This window comes from Euprymna scolopes, chromosome 17 (assembly GCF_053919585.1).
Source record: "Euprymna scolopes isolate OS-2025 chromosome 17, ASM5391958v1, whole genome shotgun sequence".
Taxonomy (NCBI): domain Eukaryota; kingdom Metazoa; phylum Mollusca; class Cephalopoda; order Sepiida; family Sepiolidae; genus Euprymna; species Euprymna scolopes.
Genome location: NC_136498.1, coordinates 50,880,646 through 50,886,889, shown reverse-complemented (window position 1 = coordinate 50,886,889; position 6,244 = coordinate 50,880,646). Strand labels below are relative to the sequence as shown.

At 39.2% G+C, this 6,244-nt stretch overlaps 1 protein-coding gene across 2 annotated transcripts in view; it reads right to left on the bottom strand.

The window, feature by feature from the left end:
- Positions 1-454: 454 nt before the first annotated feature.
- LOC145296753 (E3 SUMO-protein ligase ZNF451-like) overlaps positions 455-6,244 on the bottom strand; it is a 66,507-nt gene continuing 60,717 nt past the window's right edge. For both annotated transcript variants that reach the window (XM_080142790.1, XM_080142791.1), the window contains exon 4: positions 455-6,244. This exon is cut by the window's right edge and continues 741 nt beyond it. The gene's annotated coding sequence lies outside the window, so the exon portion shown is untranslated.

Below are 6,244 nucleotides of genomic sequence, written 5' to 3'. Positions count from 1 at the left end.
TTGTGCAAAACTGAAACCCAATACATCCAAAGGAATCATCAATTTGGAATCAGAATCAAACTGCTTTCCTTGTTGTTTTCATTCATTTTCTTAATTATTATTATTATTTTTTTTTTCATTTTATCGCGGTCTGTTGCTTCTGAATATTATTGTTCTGCAGTTTTCTAATCTTACAGCCGGTTTAAGCTCGACTTATTCACTACAGCCTTTGTTGGTTATAATCAAGATTGTCGGCTCTTTTTGATTTCTGGTCCACAGATGTGATGACAGTGACGAACAAGCTATAGTCCCTTCTGATTAATGCTTATCTCCTTCTCGGATAACATTAAAAAACCCAACTCCTTTCCACGTATTAAGAATGGCTTTCTTGTCCGTTTGACCATGTTTAATTATCCAGCCAAATGGACAGCAGAAACTGGAAGTCAAAAAAGGCACACAATCTTGACTATTACTCTTGTTTTTTTTTTTTTTTTTTTTTACTCCTTCCTCTGTCTCCTCTTACTTTTATTATTAATTTCTGCCTTCCCAACACTTCAAATGCCTTGCATGCAGATAGACATCATGCAATGTATACGGCATCTATTTAACAACATTCTCACATTTTTGTTTTTGTTTTATATTATCAATAATTTTATTTTTAACTCTTGTACATGTCTGAATAAACTTTGATCCAAACGAATCAGTCTTAAGTTTCTGAATTTTTGAGATGAGGATTGATAATCTATATTATTTGAATCATTTGGACTACTATTCTCATCTTGAGCGTTATTCTCACAACGTTTCACCTGATGTAACCTCTGACCTTCTTCAGGTGTATCTTGTCGAACTAAGGAATCTTTTATCAAAACCCATGTCATAGTGGATAAAAGTATTTGGTAAAATTCAGTTGTAAGTGATACTCAGTGCGGGTGGGATTCATAATAATGAATTACTTAAGACTTTGACCCAGCCATAGCTGACGAATGAGAGCATTCTACCCTCGTGGATTAAATAAAGGGTCCTGTTTGAAATTCTGTGCTGATTCCGGAGTTCAACAGAAAGATTTATCTGAATAAGGTTAAAGGTAACATTGACTGAAACGCTGTGCCAATAACATACAAGAACAGAATAGTAGTCTGAAGAATCCAAATAATACAAATCAGTCGTTTTATTATTTTTTCTAAATATTTTGATGTCTTTGAAAGAAAGACACATTTATATTGTCATGTTTTTGTTGTTTTTTAAATGTGCAAGATGAATAATTTTATGTATATCATCTATCATACTTTTATTATAATCTATCTATATATTTATAAAAGGGAACGTGTCTGTCTGTGTACATTTCCCTATGCAATAACTGTCAATTTAAAGTCTACAGACTCGAAATTTGATATACAGGATACTGAGATTTGGGGAAATCTGTGATCGGTTTTCGGCCAGAAATTTGTCTGTTAAGGGGTCAAAGTTCAACGATTTGACCTTTGAGAACTCTACCAAACTCCAACAATTTTGGGTCTAAACACTTGAAATTTTAGATATAGGTCCTTGGACATAGATCTAACTTAATAACTTGATTTGAGCCCAAAAACAATAAATGTTAAGGGGTCAAAGTTTAAAAAATGGACTTTTTTTTTTTGCTCACCATACACCTCCAAACACCCGGGCAACGCCGGTCACCCATGCTAGTATATCTATAAAAGTGAACGTGTCTGTCTGTACATTTCCCTACGCAATAACAATAATGGCAAGCAATCTATGAAAGATTAATGCAAGCAACAGTAAACGTAGTCACTAGTTTTGTCTTCTCTGATCTATCTTCAGTTAGCTCCTCCCACACATTCACATTGATACCAAGAGTGATCAGATCCCGTTTGGCCACGTCTTTAAAGCGCAGCACCGGGCGAACGCGGCTTCTTGATCCATTTGCCAGTTCGCTGTAGAGAATATCCTTCGGGAGACGGCCATCGGGCATTCTGCGCAGGTGTCCAAGCCAGCGCGATCATCGTATCTTGAGTGTCTGAAACAAGGAGCAGCTGCCGACACGTCTTAGCACCTCTTTGTTGGTGATTCTATCCCACCAATTGATGCCCATGTCACAAGCATCGGAGATGGAAGACATTCAGTCTTTTCTCGTGACGAGCATACGTGGTCCAAGTCTCTGCTCCATACAGTAGGGTACTCAGAACACAGCATTTCCAAGATACGTTGGTACCGACTCTGGTTGCAGGAGATGGCCGTTGGCTCATAAGAAGCTCATCTGACCTTTGATAGGTCTTGCTTTTGGTCCTGCTGGGTGTCCCCACACCCTCCTCACCCAGGTTACCCCGGGCGGGGGAGCCGGTTTAGTTGCTGACGACCCGACCATGAGGCAGCTAGCACTGAGTTACATGGTACCAGTGGAAGTCAGCTGACACTACGCAATAACTCTCTCAATTTTTAGTCTACAGACTTGAAATTTGATATACAGGGTACTGAGATTTGGGAAAATCTATGTAATCGGGTTCGGCCAGAAATTTGGCTGTTAAGGGGTCAAAGTTCAACAGTTTGACCTTTGAGAACTCTACCAAACTCCTCCGACAATGTTGGGTCTAAACACTTGAAATTTTAGATATAGATTCCTTGAACATGGATCTAACTTAATAACTTGATTTGAACCCAAAATAATAAATGTTAAGGGGTCAAAGTTAAAAAAAAATTGACAGCTGCGGTCTCTACCAAATTACTCAGACAATTTCTGGTCTAAACATTTGAAATTTTACATAAAGGATATTCAGAGATAGGGCAAGCTTTCTAATCGGTTTGGATCGAAAATTTGAGCTACCAATATATAAATGTATGTATGTTAGCATGTCTGCCTAAAACTTTCGACAGAGGCGACGGATTTTCACAAGATCAGTATTGTTTTTAAGCTCGTCCCTTCAGACGACAAATACTGAAAAATTTACTAAAAACATTAATTTCTTCACCCTCAACTTTTCTACAGGGAGGGGTCACTTTTTTGCCCGATATTTTTAAAGTCATCCCCTCTTTTCGATTGTCTAGCCTTCATTTAAACCTACATCACTTCCGGTTTGGTAGTCGTAACAGCAAAGCGTTATGTTTGTTCCCCTTCTTTTCCTCCTTCGCGGTAAGGGTTCCAGCCTGATTTCCTACTACCACTTATTTTTTTTTTTGCTCAACACACACCTCCAAACACTTGGGCAATGCTGGGCTGAAATGCTAGTTATTAATATAGTTAGAGAGATTTTAATAAAAACAAAACATTTTTAGCATTTAATTTTCAAGGGAAATAATTGCATGTAAACTTCCAGAATCAAATGGCGCTAATATTGTGGAAAACAAAACCATAATTTTTTTTTAGTTTTTTTTTTTTAGTTCTTAGGCATTTTTTCAAAAATTTATAAACATACAGGGTGGAACGATCAAATTGTCGTACTAGAAAAGACAACATGATTCCATTTCCGTTTTATTTTATTTTTTTGTTACAGACCTGCTACTAGTTGGCTAGTTGTGTACAAATCCCAAGAGCGATAGGAGCCTTCTATCATGTCTGACAATAACACAATGTTCAATGAGCGAGATCGGAGATGCACCGCTGTACAATTCATACTCTCTACATTGACCATTGCTAGCACCCTCAAAATGCAAATCTGGGCAGTTCAATGCTGGAGGCATACTTCAATGAAGTTTCCGACCATGGTTATGGTCTTTGGTGTGGTTTCAAGTGAGGGCCACATCATGCCACCTCACATCTTCGAAATCAGCTTAAAAGTCAACACCAAAGTGTACCTGGTTGTGCTGAAGAGTGATGATCCCCTGGTGCAATCAGGTGGCCACTGGCAGACCCTAGGTGTGACAGCAGGACTCGGCACCAGCTCACAAATTCAAAGAGACTCAGGCTTGACTTTAGAAGGAGTACTATAAATTTGTACCCTTCTCTCACTGCCTCCCCTCCTTCCCCGACCTAAACTACTTCGTTTAGTCATACATCGAGAACATCACCAACATGACCTCCCACAACACCAAAACCAGCCTGGTCTCTGACATCCATTGAGTATTCGCTGAGCTCCCGCAAAAGGCATGCTCCTAGTTTCGAACCCATATTGAGGCCGTAGGCAGCTACATTTGTGACACGTACGTCACCCGCGCGTCGTCCAGTGGTGGAATGACCCCGGTTGTCGGTTCTGGTGTTTCCTCGGCGAGGATGTCAACGGCCGGTTTCCTGAAACAGACTTGTCATGCAAAACAATTAAAAAGACCAAGTCAAGAGTGATTTCCTTTTGTTTAAAATTCCTTGTATTTCAATCATGGGTACAATCGTAGTTAGCTGTTTAGTTAGGGACTGGCCACTTGTTAACTGCGAGGTTTTCTCTTCTCTCTCCGACAAAAAACTCAATTATCTACGTGACAGGGTCAATCGATGGGGGAATCTTCGCTCGTCGGACCCAAGGAAGCAAAACTCTCTCTGTCTGTCAGTCTCTCAAGGCTCGCTGCTTATATTGTGGGGGCGTGGACTGGGTCTCTTCCCGTTTCGGGTCGTTGGCCAATCAGAATTAAGGGCTCGCTGTCCGTCAAATCTTCGCCAGGCGGCCTATACCCAAAAAAGGAGCTGTCTTTCTTCCTCTGTTGGCATTCGGGCGTTCTCAATTTCGGCCGGCGCGGGCCTAATGGAACTTGACAGGTCGTAAAAACAGAAATGTCTTACCTAATTATTTTTGAGAGAACATAAAAACAGCTGAATCCGATTCCACAAAGGCCACGTGTCTTTTCAATAGGGGTCACTTATCGTCCAGAGGCAGTCGACACTGATCGCTTTGTACATCGGAATTTCATTGGTATCCTCGCCACCCACGGGCTCAGCGAGCGGCGCCGGGCTGTCATGGCCAATTTAACGTTATCACGTTCTCCCGCCATAAGCTATGATCTTATCTTCTTTTCTGTCTTTACTTTTTCTTCCTTTCGTCGTTTACAACTGCCTTTTTTCCCTTTCTTTTTCCACGCCCGTTGTTCGGGCTCACCGCTACTCTTGGCCTTTTGGTCAAGATCAAAGTGCAGCATCTGTTCTTCGGATGCTGCACTTCCATTTCTTGTTCTCTTTCGGTGGAGGAGAAATCCTTCACGACTGGGACAATTTTTATTTTTGTACCTTTGAGCGTCTCTCACATTGAATAGATGTCAACTCTACTACATAATCAAGTTACATGAATTGATTTTTTCAATAAAAGTTTTAAAAATAATCTGTAGTGTTGTTTTCTTTAGGGCGACACTTTTATCGTTCCACCCTGTATATAATCAGTGAACATATAATTTTTTAAATAAATTATTTTTAAATTAATCATACTAATAACATTGTGCTGTCTGCATTCGCGCTTAACATTTATAATGAGAAAATATATTCTACTTTTAATTTATTCATACTATATATATATATATATATATATATATATATATATATACGTACAGAAGAACAACCTTGGATTATATAAAGCAGTGACACTGCGATTTATTAATTTGAATAGGTCTAGTTTAGAAGCTCAGTGCTGATCGAGGTAGGCATTCAATTAATTTTTGGGCTTACCCAATCAGAAGCCATCTCTTAGGTGAACTGAGCACGTGACAGAGTTTATAAAAAGACTTAAATGAATGGCAAGTACTTCTTTTCTTTCTGGCTCTTGGTACTGACCACACACTTCACGTCGCTCAAATCAATCCCAAGCTTCTCTCTTGGAGCACAGCAGAACTCATCTGGGTCTTTCGCTTGTGTTTGACTTCGACAAGGAGATAAATAATCGAGCATGGACACTGCTGGACTATGACTTCAATGCGGTACACCTGCATGAACTTTTCTACTCGAGCAAGACTTCCTAACCTTTTATCTTCGTCCATACTCATGGACTCTTTCTGCTACTAACCTCCTTTATTAACAAAGATAATAAGAGTTGTTTTTAAAATGTTAGAATGAGACAATATACTAAATGATCCCATGCACGCAATATCGTCTATATATTAATGCCATAATTTGCTGTGACCGTCATCATCTTGGTTGGCATCCCCTTAAAAGGAAAGTTAAACACAATTGGTGTCGCTGAAAATGCAAACCCATTCTAATTATACATTAATATATCGAAATAAATAAAATCATGTAGTGCTTTTGTTGTTTACTGAACCTCTAAATCTCTGCATTTCAGGTGAAAACATTATTACTTACTTAGGTCATGTTAAAATTAGTACAAATTCTGTTGTGAGCCTGTCTCTGCTTTATCGT